Genomic DNA, 15,585 nt, shown 5'->3' with positions numbered 1-15,585 from the left:
CTGCACTCTCATAGATTAATTCCTTATTGCTCTAAATTATTTCCTTTTTTTAGAACATAATATATTTTTGTATTAGTTTGTTTACATGTGTAAAATTTAGTCTCTTGAGGGGAGGAACATTGTCTTATTCAGGGCGGGACATTTAGATACGGCTGTATTTAATGTGGGAGTCGTGCAGAGAGTCATTTTGATACAGTCAGGCATTGAAATGTCTCAGTCAAAGTGCAGTATAGGAGGGTGAGTCTCAAATTATCCGCACTCTGGTTATCTTAAAGCTTCTGTTGGCTGCACTGTCTTATCAGTGCTTTCTATTCAAGGCTACTGTCTCCCCAGTCACTGCTGTGCGTGTGTGAATGCGCTACATCAGTTCATTTGTAACTGTGGTGTGAGTAAAAATGGATGCCCCACTTGTGATTTGCACAAAAGAGCCATGTGCATTGATTTGTTTTTTGTGATCTGAGGGTGTACCTGGCACCGTTATTTACTGAAGACTTTTTGCACAGTATGAAGAAAGTGTTTTGTCGTGAAGTGTGTATGAATGGATAGAGATGCTTATTGAAGAGCTGAAGTCTAAACTTTGGCTTAAATGCAGACGACTGCTTTCCAAGGGTGTTGTGATCTTGCATGACAATGCACATCCTCACACTTCTGCCCACACTGTCCACACTCTGCAAAAAGTTTGTTTTGAGGTGTTAAAGCATCCTCCCTATAGTCCTGATCTTGTTCCATTGGACTTTCACCTGTTTGGTCCCCTGAAAGCAGACCTAAGAGGACAAAGATTTCCTTCTGATGAAGAAGTGAAGACAGAAGCTGGCTCACAGCTCAACCTAAAACATTTTTAATGAGGGAATGTGAAAGCTTGTTGACAGATTGACACAGTGTATTGAAAAGCAAGGAGATTATGTCAAAAGTGGTGTATTTGTCTTTTCTAAAAGTTAATTAAAATAAATTCTATAGCCAGAGTGAGGATAATTTTTGACTCACCCTCATAGCTGACTTTCACGTCTCTTCTTCCCTTGTTATATAGGATTTTTACATTTCATTTAATAAAATATTACATTCTCATATTTTAAATAAAATGAAACTTGTAAAGAAATAAACATATAAAGATATAATTTTAAGTGCATTAGAACTGAGATCATATTCTACCACATGACACAACCTCATACCCTTCCAGGCTCTATTCAAATGATCATCTTATTTAAGGCTTCCTTGCCCACCCTTTTATAGGATGCAATGCACACCACAGTTGCACTCCATCTCCTCCTTCCCTGCCTTGATATTTTCTGTAGTACTTGTCAATGTCTGAAACAATCCTATATACATATAGGATTTATATATATATATGTTTAGTTTAGGATATATATACATTTAGTTTGGGGTTTGTTTTTTTTTTTCCCCTCTCCACACTAGAATGTAAACCCCATGAGGAAGGAACTTTTGTATATTTTTTCACACAGTAGCCTATCATAAATATTTGTTGGCTGAATAAAAGAATTTGTCTTAGTTTCCTTTACCCCCAATGAGAACCAGAGACCCAATTCAAATACAAGTAGTTTGAGAGATGATCCCAGGAAACATGGGAAGTGGAGTAGTTAAGGGGGATAGAAAAAGGACAGCAGTCAAAGGGTTGTGTGTTGTGAAGCCAGTTACCTACCACTGTGCACAACAGAAGTTTCATCTTGAGGGAAAATATAGAACATGTATCTCAGAATTACAACACGCAGTAAGTAAGTTGAGGAACTGATACCTCAATTATAGGAGGTGATGACCACCTCCCATCAGTCACTGGTTGACAACTGTTTCTAGGGATCACTATTTCTTCTGCACTCCTACTCTGCTGCATGGAAGCAAAGAAGGTTTTGGCTACCAGAGCAATCCTCAGACCAGGAAAAGCAGGTACCGGTAGTTAGAAATCAAGCAAGTGTTTACTGAGAAGAAAAAGCCCAAAGGATCTGGGCCAGGTACCAACAGCATCCACTAGAAAATTATAAAAAGAAGTTTCAGAATATGTTATATATAATGGATATAGTGTTGTACACACATACAAACACACACACACATATATATAAAATATATTGTACGCATCAAAGTTTTCCATATCTTGACATAGAAAATGAGGCAGATTACAGATAAAAAGTAAGGTATCAATGAAATCAGAAATTCAGTTAAACTATATGCTTTAATGAATTTTCTATTTATGTTCAAAAGTGCCTCTTCTCATATTTGGTTTTAGTAATACAAAAATATGCACACTAAATTGATTAGACTGTATACCAGTCTGACCCTGAAGATGCTGAAGAAATTTAGGTTATGCAAGTGTTCTCAATATTGGTAAAGTTTAAGACAGATAATTTAATGAGTTAACATTTTAAGAACTTATTTAGAAGCCCCAGGCCAAGAAGATAATTTCCAGAGAAAGTAAAGGAAGAAGTTAATGAATGAAAACAGGTAATTGCTATAATGAAGACAGGAAAAAGAGGGTCTCTAAACTTCCTGATATGTCTGAACACACAATGACATGCAACATTATTTAATTAATATTTGCTTTGGGTTGAGACAAGAATTGATCATTAGACAATATACTAAATTTATAATATTTAAATCTTCTTAAATTCCCAATACATCATTATTTGGCTAATGAATTTGGTGATGTTAACCTTTAACTATAAAGATATGTTGATTAAGCTATTATTAAATCAATAGTGAATACTAGGAATATATTTACTGAATTTAAGAAGTGAATTATTTTTAAGTACTTTGAAAGTATTTCCTAGAAAGCCTACAAGGCAACCCTTTTTATACCTAGGTTATTCACAGTCAAACTGCTTAAATTTTCTTCTCTCTCTCTTTTTTTTTAAAAAACTGCTTAAATTTTATTTTCAACATATAGGCTGATAATTTATTCTTGGGTGTTTTTATAGCAACAGCAATCCAGGATGGCAATTTTCTTGTGTCACTGTGAGTACCTAATTTTATTAATCTGGATTTCTTATAAAATAGTCCATAATTTCAATGTTACATTTACAATTATTAACCAGTTTACAAATCAATTACAAACACTCTAGTACACAGAATTTACAAGCAGTATGTTCATACTCACTTATTTCCAAATAAGTATTGTTACATAGATTAATTCACATTCTTTGTTACTTATATAACAAAATACACTGTAGAGTGATTAATTTTTTTTTTAATTTTCAGGAGGTTACATAACCTTTTTTACTTGTTTGTTTAGAGAATACATTCTCATCACTAATATGACCAGTATCATATTTTTAATTTATCGAATCTTACTTCAAACATGATATATACATTTGTATATATAAGTATTCATACTACAAATGCATAATAAGTTTAGAATGCCTGGAATGAACAATTTCAACTGATTGGCAAGCATATTACAAATAATGTAGAAGAAAAATTAATCACACTAAACTATAGATCATAAGCAAATAGTCCATGTTATATTGATTCACAGATATTATAAAGTACATAGGAAAAATTCAACAAGGGCAAAGTATTTTCCTTGAAGAAACTAATAAAATTAGTAGGCCCTTCACAAGCCTTTCACAAATTAAAAGTAATATGAGTAATATAAATAACTTAAGCCAATAACTGTGAAAAACACTATCAAAAATAACAAACGACAGCTCTCCTAAGAATGAATTGAAATTCTGTACTGTCAAACTTTTACTCTTCTCTTTTATATTAGACTTCTGTATTCTCTGAATCCAATAATTCCAACATGAGCATCATTTACAAGTCTGATTTTATTGTGTTGTTTATGAATGAGCCAAGTGTTGAGAAGACACCCTCAGAAAATAGTTTTATTAGTTTTGATGTTATGTGGTCTGTATCTAACAGAAGAATATTTTCCTTTGATTATAGGCCCAGGGGAAACTAAAAGTCTCTTTAAGAGATTAGTACTAACACTTTCCTGTCATCTCCCAATTTAAAAGGAGAGAATATCTTCTTATGTGAAAATGAGTGAATGAATGAACAAATAAAGTGATGATTCAATACATCACAGATAGTAAAAAAAATGTATAGTAACCAAAACTCTCCTGGTGATTATTCACTCAATTTCAGATAAAATTTGAATAATTCTGAATAAATGCTGCCTGACTGCAGGGCATTACACCACTCCCAAAATCAGAGTAAACAATATAGATAAGTTGAGTAAATGATGATATGCAAAATGTGTATACAATTTCTTAGAGTCTCCATGGGATAGCAAAGTATCTTTGCAGAGGAGGTAACCAACCCCCAAATCTGAGAAAGTGGTGACAGAAGGACAGGAAGCTGAAACATGAGCAGGTACAAGTACCAAGGTGTTGGTAATGATGAAGAGGCTGTGTGGAGGCAGCCATCTTCCTGGCAGCTGGAGAAAGTCACGGTGGGTGTGCCATGCAGAGGTGAGGCTGACCTAATATCTAAGAAGGCAGCAGTGAAGTGGCAGCTGAGCAGAGGTGATGGAGTGTCCAATAGCCAATGCGGTGGAAAAGGGACTGAGCAAATAAGGAAAAACAATTTTAGGGCAGTAGAAGTCAGTTTCTTCCATGTCAGAGAAGAATTTAAAAATATGGCATGCTGGCATACTGGAAAAAAATGCTGGGGTATTGCATTTGAATTGAAAATATTGGTGTAAAAAAACTTGAGTTAAGGTTTTAATTATAAATAAATATACAGGTAAGTAAATACATATAAACATACATATGTATATAATGTGTGTGCAGGCACATTTGTATACATATATTTCATAAATCTCCCTCTGCTAAGAGGGTCTAGAAAGAGTGACACCTCACTAGCAATGAGCACAAGTGCTGAGACCTTTGTTTCTAAATGCTGTTTTTCATTGAAAGGATATACAGTTTGTGAAAGAAATCGCTAATTCCATGGTTGGGTGAGGAAAATAAGATGAACCTGGAAAATCTTTCGCAAGAAAAAGTAAGTGCCACAAAATGATGGAGATATGTCAACATGCAGAAGGGACTCACATTCTAAATCTAGAACAATTTAGGCATCAAAATAATAATACTAACAGAATACAACTCTATTAAGATAAGAATTCAAGAGTCTATACTGATAAAAATAGAAACAAACAGTTTCATGAGAGAGGAAAGCACCAACTTCTAGTTAAAAGATAACTAACAGCTGCAGAGGAAATGATGGAAATAAAAATTCAGCATTTGACACGCATAGTGGCGGTTGATTCACATAGGAATCATCAATGAATGTTTACGCTGGTGAGAAAAAGTTTGAGGAGGAGCAGAATACTGGCATAGATTCAGAGTATCCTCCAATGAAATACTAATCAATTACATACTGGAAAATGTCTTTCTGGAGGAAAAAATTGGAAGACATGAAACTGACCGAGTGATCAAGTTTACCATCACCATTAGCAGGATAAGTCCTTAGCATGCACCTCCTGATATGAGGCATCTTAGACTAGCACAGTGTCAGTTCTATGCAATTTCTGCAAATAGTGAATGGCTTAAGTTTGACTGGAGGAAAACATCAAATTCAGTTCATTCATAAAAAAGAAACTCTCAAGGTCATACAAGAGGAAGGGAAATGGTAACAGTGACACGTTAAAGAAGACTGGAATGGCATGGCAAATAAATGCCACACACGATCTTGGATTGGACCTAGGACCAGAAAGAAAAAAAAAACATTGTCTACATGGATATGAATAAAAAACAGTTCGAGAAATGTGAATTAGGTTCGTGAATTTAATGGTAGTGTTGCATTAAGGTTGATCTCCTGATTTAGAGGTGGTGTGACCATCTGCCCTACTATGGCCCAGGACCATCCAGATTTTACCACAGAAAGTTCAGTATCATAGAAGAACTTTCCATAGTCACAAAAAGTCACAAAAGTACATTTGCTTTTGAGGATAGGTGCAGAAGTTAGGGTGAAAATTACAAAAACCATACTATAGACAGAATGGAAGCAATACTGCTTTCATTTGAGATGAATACAGCATAGATTATCTCCCTTCCACAGCCAAGGTTGCTGCTTTTACCCCTGGCCTCTGATATTAAAAATTATGGTTTGTGAGTCTCAAGTATGAATTACTCATTGTTGCACCACTCTGAATGATGTGACTTAAGTGTGCAAAATACATAGGTTATAAACATTACATTAACAGTTCATCATTAGCAACATCAAGATGGCAGAGTTGGAAGACCCTGAGCTCAGTTCTTCTCGTGAATACACCAAAACTACAACTATATATAGTATAACTCTCTGAGAACAAATGGAAGACTAGTAGAACAGTTTTTCTACAACTAAGAATATAAAGAAAAAAAAAGAAAACACACTGAAATGGATAGGAAGGGAAAAAAAGTAATCAAATCAGGATCCACATTTCTGGCAGGCAACCCGAAAGAAAGGGATATCACAAACTTGGAGATCTTCTCTAAGAAGGAGGTGTTCAAGCCCCACGTTAGGTACCCTAGCCCTGGAGTCTTACTTGGTTTAGAAAGCCAAAAATACTTACAACCAGGAGAGCGAGAAGGTTGTAAGAAACTGAGACTCTACTCTTAAAGGGTACATTCACAAACTTACTAGCTCTGAGTCCCAGCACAGAGGCAGCAGATTAAAAAGCACACTAGCTGACCTTTCAAACTGTCCAAGCACACCCCCAGCCAGCACTTGGTTTCAACTCCAAAACATTTCCAAGGCAGCAGCCACCAGAGTACCTCAGGAGAAGCCCCAGCCCACCTCAGGCTCCTGCCCTAGAATCCTGGCTCCACCCTGACTCCACCAAGGAAGCAGCCATCAGCTTGCCCGAAGAGAAGCACCAGCCCATGCCACACTCTGGCTCCAACACCATCACCAGGGTGGTGACCTCTACCACACCCCGGTAAAAGCCCAGGGCCACAGTGGAATCCAGCTCTAGCCCCTCTGGCTTGAGCCCACCTCTGTGAAGATGGTGGCTCCCTGTGTACCCTGTGAGAAGACTTGTGTCCTGCTTGTGTTGACTCCAACCCTCCTACCAAACCCACTGGGCACATGCAGTCTGCAAGGGATGCTCCTACACAAGGACTTTCAAGACTGGCATGGTCTTGACATAGTTTTGCCTAATTTCACAAACACAAAGTGAGAGAGTCAAATAAAATAAGGAGACAGAGGAATATATCCCAAACAAAAGAACAAGATGAAACCTAGGAAAAAAAACCTAATTAAATGGAGATATTATTTATCTGAAAAAGAGTATTCATAAAAATGCTCACTAAATACAAAATAAACAAATGGGACCTAATTAAACTAAAAAGCTCTTGCACAGCAAAGGAAACCATGAACCAAATGAAAATGCATCTTCCTGAATGGGAAAAGATATTTGCAGATAATATGTCTGATAAAGGGTTGATATCCAAAATGTACAGATTTCTTATACAACTCAATAGCAAAAAAAAATCAAAGTCTAATTAAAAAAAGGTCAGAGGACCTAAATAGGCATTTTTCCAAAGAAGGCATACAGATGGCCAACAGGCACACGAAAAGATGTGAAATCACAAATAATTAGGGAAATGCAAATCAAAACCACAATGAATTATCACCCCACACCTGTCAGAATGTCTGTCATCAAAAAGATAAAAAATTTCATGAGGATGTGAAAAAAAAAAAGGAATCCTTGTATACTATTAGTGGGAGTATAAATTGGTACATCCCCTAAGGAAAACAGTATGGAGGCTCCTCAAAGAATTAAATAACATTATCATATGATCCAGCGATTCCACTTATGGGTATTTATCCAAAGAAAATAAAAACACTAAATCAAAAAGATATGTACACCCCAATGCTTACTGTAGCATTATTTACCCTAGCCAAGATTTGCAAACAACCTGAATGCCTATCCTAGATGAATGGATAAAGGAGATGTGATATATATACAATATGGAATATAACAGTCATAAAAAAGAATGAAATCTTGCTATTTGTGACAGTATGAATGGACCAGGAGAGTATTATGCTGAGTGAAATAAGTCAGACTGAGAAAGCCAAATGCTGCATGTTTTCATTCATATGTGGAATCTAAAAAGCAAAATAAATGAATGAATATAACAAAACAGAAACAGACTCACAGATACAGAGAACAAACTAATTTTTGCCAGATGGAGGGGGCTGAGGGGCTGGGCAAAATAAGTGAACAGGATTAAGAGGTATAAAGTGCTAGTTATAAAATAAATAAGGCACAAGAATATAATGTATAGCCCAGGGAGTATGGTCAATAATAATATAATAACTGTGGTGTAAAATCAGTAATAACATTGAATCATGATACCATACAGCTGAAACTAATATAATATTGTATGTGAACTATACAGTATGCAACACCAATAAATAAATATATAAATAAATAAAACACATTCACTCCAAAAATTATCCCATAACTCTGAGTTTTACTATAAAATGCACACATATTAACCATTGAACAATTGCTTTCTTGTTTACCAAGTAACACTTTTATGTATCTTCATTTTTTCCATTAAAATTTTATTTCCTTTTGGTTTTGAAAAAGCAGTATGTGACAGAAATTTTAATATAAATCCGGACTTAAGAAAATAAAAACCATCCATAGTGACACTAAAAAATAGTTTATCTTTGATGTTGCTGTCGTTAACTGTTGTGCTTTTTATCCAGATACTCTAGTTTACGATAACATTGTGATGATTAGGATCAAGTTTTCTAACTGTTATAAGGAAAATGAGAATGATTACAATATCAATACCAAGACTAATCTGCTGTGTATTTTAAGACAGAAGAACACATAAAAATGGATTAGGGAGGTGTGTAAGCTAAAGAGAGCATACTGCACAATACATAGAAATTAATCAGGGAATAAGCATAGTGCAGCAAGAGCTGTGAAAGCACACATATGAATACTGAGTATGTCCTCTTATTTTTTTTTAATTTCTTTTTTTGGCCGTGCCATATGGCATGCAGGATGTAGGACCTTAGCTCCCCGACCAGGGATCAAACCTGTGCCCCCTGAATTGGGAGCAGGGAGTCTTAACCACTGGACAATGGGAAAGTCCCTGAATACTTAATTAATGAGCATAAGATAAGACAGGCAAGTTTTTCTAAATCAATCCAAAGTTTGTATCCCCTAAAATACCACTAATGCTTATTTGGAAATAGCAGCACTGAATTAACTTGGGCATACCACATGAACACATTACTTTATGGTTGCCTTAACTGATCTATGCACCTAAGTAAATTTACATTCCCTGTATCAAAGGTTGCAACTACATTGTCCTGTGGATGAACAAAAAAGAGAGTTTGATTACAGATGTATTACTCCTTTACGGGAAAGAGTTGATTCTGTCAGATCATGCCAAGGATCATGCTTTCTAATCTAAACGATGTATAGCATCATAGCAACAACAACAAAATACCCCTACTCCCAGCTCTCAAGTACTTTGGTTTTTAAAGTGGACTATCAAATCATAGTCTTGAAATCTGTGAAGATTTTAAGGAAATTTGAGAAAACATAAAATGAAGAATTATTATCTACCCAAATAAAAATTAGACTTTGTTCACCTATTTGTACATTCAGCAGACAGTTCAAACGTAAATTTTGGCAAATTCTATGCAGTCTACAACCTTCTTACCAAAGAAAATGATATTTTCTTTTAAACGTCTTTCATACCTCGTATATAACACTGCTAAAATGGGTGTGATTTTCCTGCCGGTCATACGGAGGCTTTCATAAATTTGTCATTTTCAGCTTTCTCAAAACATTCAGAAGCACTTAATGAGACTTTGACTTTATAGAAATTGGAGAAGATACTCTCCCTAGATATGTGCCTACAAGATGGCTATTGTTGTCAGAAATATTTTTAAGTTAAAAAGTTGGCCAGTGTAAGTTGGTACAGCCACTATGGAAAACAGTTTGGAGGTTCCTTAAAAAACTACAAATAGAACTACCATATGATCCAGTAATCCTACTCCTGGGCATATACCCAGAGAAAACCATAATCCAAAAAGAAACATGTACCATAATGTTCATTGCAGCACTATTTACAATAGCCAGGACATGGAAGCAACCTAAATGTCCATCAACAGATGAATGGATAAAGAAGATGTGGTACATATATACAATGGAATATTACTCAGCTGTAAAAAGGAATGAAATGGAGTTATATGTAATGAGGTGGATAGACCTAGAGTCTGTCATACAGAGTGAGGTAAGTCAGAGAGAGAAAAACAAATACTGTATACTAACTCATATACATGGAATCTAAAAAAAAAAAAAAAAATGGTACTGATGAACCCAGTGACAGGGCAAGAATAAGGATACAGATGCAGAGAATGGATTGGAGGACACAGGGTTGGGGGGAGTGGGGGGAGAAGTGGAAGCTGGGATGAAGTGAGATAGTAGCATAGACATATATACACTACCAACTGTAAAATAGATAGCTAGTGGGAAGTTGCTGTATAACAAACGGAGATCAACTCCATGATGGATGATGCCTTAGAGGGCCAGGACAGGGAGGGTGGGGGGGAGTCACAGGAGGGAGGAGATATGGGGATATATGTATAAATACAGCTGATTCACTTTGGTGTACCTCAAAAGCTGGTACAAGAGTGTAAAACAATTATATTCCAATAAACAGCTTAAAAAAAATGGAAAAAAAAAGTTGGCCAATTGTGCCATCATATTTTCAAAATGTGAGGAGACAGGAAGAATGTTCTTCTCTTATTTAGAAATACATTGTCAATGAGAATCATTAAAAGGATTGCAGTAAAACAAAAATTTATGTTTTGTTTCTCCAAAATTGTTTGTTGATATTTGAAGAGGCTATAAAGAGGAGAAAATGATGAAAGGACTGAACCTCAGTTGTTCAGTGTTATGTGTAGGTTGTGACAAAACTATATAGCAAAATAAAAAAAAAAAAAAAAGATTCAATTTTTAGGTATAAGTTTGCTTCAGAACTCAAAAAAGCCACCAAAAAAGGTGCAGCCAATTGTAAAAGGACTTTCTCAATTTCTTTACTAAAATTACAGCTCATTTGAAATCCACCTTCGATTTCACAAGTTCAGATCTTCTCTATGCTTTAAAACCATTTTCCCTAAGAAAGAGAGACTTATCTTATGAGCTTCAGAGTGTAGATATGGATAGTCTATATGATGAATTTAGAAATGCAAAGGACATGATTGAAAAACAGCTAATGTACCATAATATGCTTGTAGATACACAGAGGTTGGACATTTCTGAAGAGCTGGAAGCTAATTCCTATCAGTCTAAAAACTTGCTGTTACTAATAAGTAAAATTCTAAGTATTAACCTTGCCTCACATCATATGCAAAAATTAACACAAGATCTTTCAAAGAGCTAAATACAGGAGCTAAAACTATAAAACTCTTAGAAGGAAATATAGTGGTATATACTCATGATCTTGAATTTGGCAATGGATTCAGATATGACACCCAAATCACAAAAAACAAATAATAATGGATAAATATGACTTGATAAAATTTAAACTTTTGTACTTCAAAGGATATTATCAAGAGAATAAAGAGATAACTCACAAGAATGGGAGAAAAAAGTTGCAAATCACATATCTGACAAGGTCTGGTATCCAGATTAAATAAATAAGTCTTTTAACTCAGCAACAAAAAAAATCTAGTTTAGAAATAAAAAAAGAATTTGAGTTGAGTTGACATCTTTTTCCAAGGAAAATCACAAAAATGGCCAACAAATACATGAAAAGATGTGTAATATCAATAGTCATTAGGAAAATGCAAGTCAAAACCACAAGTTACCACTTCACACCCACTAGCATGGCAACAATAACAATAATCGTACTGAAAGTAAAAAATGGTGGCAAGAATGTGGAGACATTGGGATCACTGGACATTGCTGGTGGACATTTAAAATGGTTCAGCTACTGTGGAAAACAGTTTAGTGGTTCCTCAAAAGCTAAACACAGAATTACCATATGATCTAGCAATTCTAATCCTAGGTTCACTAGCCAAAAACTGAAAAACTAGGTACTCAAGCAAAAATACATACACAAATCTGTATAGCAGCACTATTTACAATGGACCAAAAGTGGAAACAATCCATATGGCTGTCAGCAGATGAACAGATAAACAAAATGCAGTGCATCTAAACAATGGAAGAGTAGTCAGTCATAAACAATGAATAAAGTGCTGATACCTACTACAATATAGAGAAGCCCTGAAACATTAAGTGAAGGAAATCAGACACAAAGGTCACATACTGTATAATTCCATTTATGTGGTATATCCCAGAACAGATAAATCTGTAGGGACAAAAAGCAGATTAGTGGCTGCCAGGGGCCTGGGAGAAGAAGGAATGGTGAGGGACTGCTTAATGGGTAGAGGGTTACCTTTAGAGGTGTTGAAAATATTTTGGAAACAGAGAGAGATTATGGTCATACAACATCATGACCGTACACTTTAAAATGGTAATTTTGTGTTCTATGAATTTTACTTCAATAAAAATTGTTTCTAAAAAAATTAACATTAGTTCAAAAAATTCTAAATATTCCATTATCAAATACTTCTGTTGAGAGTATGTTTAGCTTGATGTCATCACACTGGACTGACATCAGGGGTGAGTATTATCTAAGCTTGACCAAAGAGAAGCTACAAGACAAAGTGAATGTTATGTTTGATGGTATTCAGTTCTACCACCGTATATAAGAGTGAAAATATATTACTGTACCATGTGAAGATAAAAAATGTCATTGTTATTTTTATTAAGTATAGATGATACCTGTTTACTTACTGTTTTTACATTCTCCATTAATCCCACTACTGGGCATATATCCAGAGAACACCATAATTCAAAAAGACACATGCACTCCAATGTTCATGGCAGCACTATTTACAATAGCCAGGACATGGAAGCAACCTAAATGCCCACCAACAGATGAATGGATAAAAAAGTTGTGGTACATATATACAATGGAATATTACTCAGCTGTAAAGAGCAATGAAACTGGGACATTTTTAGAGACATGGATGGACCTAGAGACTGTGATACAGAGTGAAGTGAGTGAGAAAGAGAAAAACAAATATCATATATTAATACATATATGCGGAATATAGAAAAATGGTACACATCAACCGGTTTGCAAGGCAGAAATAGAGACACAGATGTAGAGAACAAACATATGGACACCAAGTGGGGAAAGCAGGGAGGGTTGGGGGGGAATGGATTGGGAGAGTGGGATACCAAATTGTACACTCTAAATATATGCAGTTTATTGTATGTTAACTGTATCTCAATAGAAGTTCTTAAAAAAAAATTTTAAAAAAGAAAAGAAAAAAAAGAAAAAGACATTTATCTCTTTTAAGAATATTCAATAATATAGCCTACAAAATATAAATATCAAATAAATGTTTTTAAAGCTAGGTTAAAAAATTGCTGTATCAGAAGACAGGAAGAAACATTATAAAATATTGTTATAGTTTTCTCATATATTTTTGTTTATAATTTTTTATAATTGGTTTAATTAATAATGCCAATTACTACTGCCACTGTTAACTAGTCCTATTTTAAAAACATCATTTATATAACAAAAAGTAAATACAGAATAAAACATAAAAACCTATTTTTCCTATATTTATGTTAAAATAACAATATGCATGTATATACTTATTGATTATACATTATATACATAATTTTGATCTTGTATAGTTGTGTCCTGGGTTGATCTAAAAAGTTGGTTATCCTATTCAGAGGGTTTTATGGAGTAATGAAAAAAAGTATTCTCCTTTAGGGGAAATTCACACCTGAGGATTTAGGAGTAAAGAAGCATTTCATCTACAGCTTGGTTTCAAATGGTTGAAAGACTAATGATAATGGGTATAAGATATAATAGAGATGATATAGATACAGATACAAATCCACCCAATTAAACATTTTACTGTATGGAAATTATACCTCAACAAAAAATAAATTGGAAAAAAATCCCTCGAGTTATGTTAATTCTATAGACATTATATACAAGCAAAATTATTTTGACTCTATGTCCTTTACATTCTGGCATAAGCAAACATGTATGTGAAACTCCTCAAATTTTAATCATTACAAATAAATGATCTTACTATGCCCCTCAAAAACGTCTGGTGAAAAAATATACCCGTAGCTACTCTAGTACAAAGTAGGATCACATTGTATTCGAATTCAGCATCCCCTGGCACAGAGCCTGGCACAGTGCTGCTGTGAAGGCAGATGGCCAATCAGCAGCAGATGACGGGAGAGAGGAGTTCAAGGAGCAGAGGGGCACATGCGGGAGGACTGGAGTTGATCTGCTTACCCACTGTGTGGCATTAGGCAAGTTGCTGGACATTTCTGTGCCCACATTTATTCTCTGAAAAGCATCAAAATCAGACTCTACGATCCCATCTATCTTTAAATAGTTATTTCTTTAATCCCATGAACAAGTAACATAAATAAGATTGTTTGACTCTGTACTGAAGTTAAAACGTAAGTAAAAGGGCAATATTTTCTTTATGATTTACATGGCCATGTTCTGACATACCAACAAAAGGACGGAGTGTATGAAGAGAGAAACCACAGATGTTTGGATGTTCACATTGGCTTCTTATCAAGATGCTGAGCCTGACTGCTTTGAAGTGAAAAGCAAACAGAAAATCTCTGGAGGATGAAGCTTCCCCTGAGATTTCTCAGATGCGTGAGGTTCTGGCAGGGCCACTCAGCCCTCCAGAGCATCCTCTTACAACCAAAACAATATCCCACATTTAGAAGTGAAATTCTGAATAATTTTTTGTCCTGAGTATTCAAATAGCTCCACATATTTTAGTTTAAATGACTTTTAATAAAACTGGTGTCATGTCCTTAAATTTTACTAAAAATTATGTAGATAGAAAGACATTTAGATACAGATACATAGTCTTCTCAGGGAAAATATAGTGTACTTATCTCAAAACATTCTTAATATTCTTACTTTTTTATATATCTGTGAGAAATATATGTTTTAAAAAGATGCAGTTGGACAATTAAGGTATATTGCAACTTAGTTCTCATTTTTATTAAGCATAATTCAACCATCAGTCAAGTCTATTTTTAATACCTAGTAAATTTTATAAAGCTGATTTGATTGATTTATAGTGTATTCCACTTGAATTCATTCACAGGAATGGTGAAAGATACATTTTTATATTCACACTCAATATTTTATTAATATATTGATATTTATTTTCATGCTGCTATCATTTATATATGGCTCATATCTCACTGGGATCCCCCAAAAGATGCAAAATCTCCCCCAGCTTTAGGGGCATCAGGATGCCAAGAAGATGTAGAAAGAATTTCTCTTAAGGGGCTTTGAACCTTGTAGGTCCATATTTTAACATTTGTGTCCCAGAAAAGAATAATTCTGTAAGACATTAATAGGCATTCAGAAAATAAAATCATTTTGTGGTCAAATTTAGGTACTACAGCATCCTAGATTCCCTGCTTGGAAATTCACAATACCCATCTGTATTTTAAAGCTCTGAGAAGTCCCCAAATGAAATAAATCAGTAAAAAAAAAAAAAAAGAGAGAGAGAGAGAGAGACCTGAGTCAGCTTTTT

At 34.8% G+C, this 15,585-nt stretch overlaps 1 pseudogene; it reads left to right on the top strand.

The window, feature by feature from the left end:
* Positions 1-4,312: 4,312 nt before the first annotated feature.
* Positions 4,313-15,585, top strand: part of LOC130836429 (transcription factor Spi-C-like) — a 119,631-nt pseudogene continuing 108,358 nt past the window's right edge.

The sequence above is a fragment of the Hippopotamus amphibius genome, chromosome 15 (genome assembly GCF_030028045.1).
Source record: "Hippopotamus amphibius kiboko isolate mHipAmp2 chromosome 15, mHipAmp2.hap2, whole genome shotgun sequence".
NCBI lineage: Eukaryota > Metazoa > Chordata > Mammalia > Artiodactyla > Hippopotamidae > Hippopotamus > Hippopotamus amphibius.
Note: the sequence above shows the minus strand (reverse complement) of the source record. Positions and strands in the feature narration are given on the sequence as shown.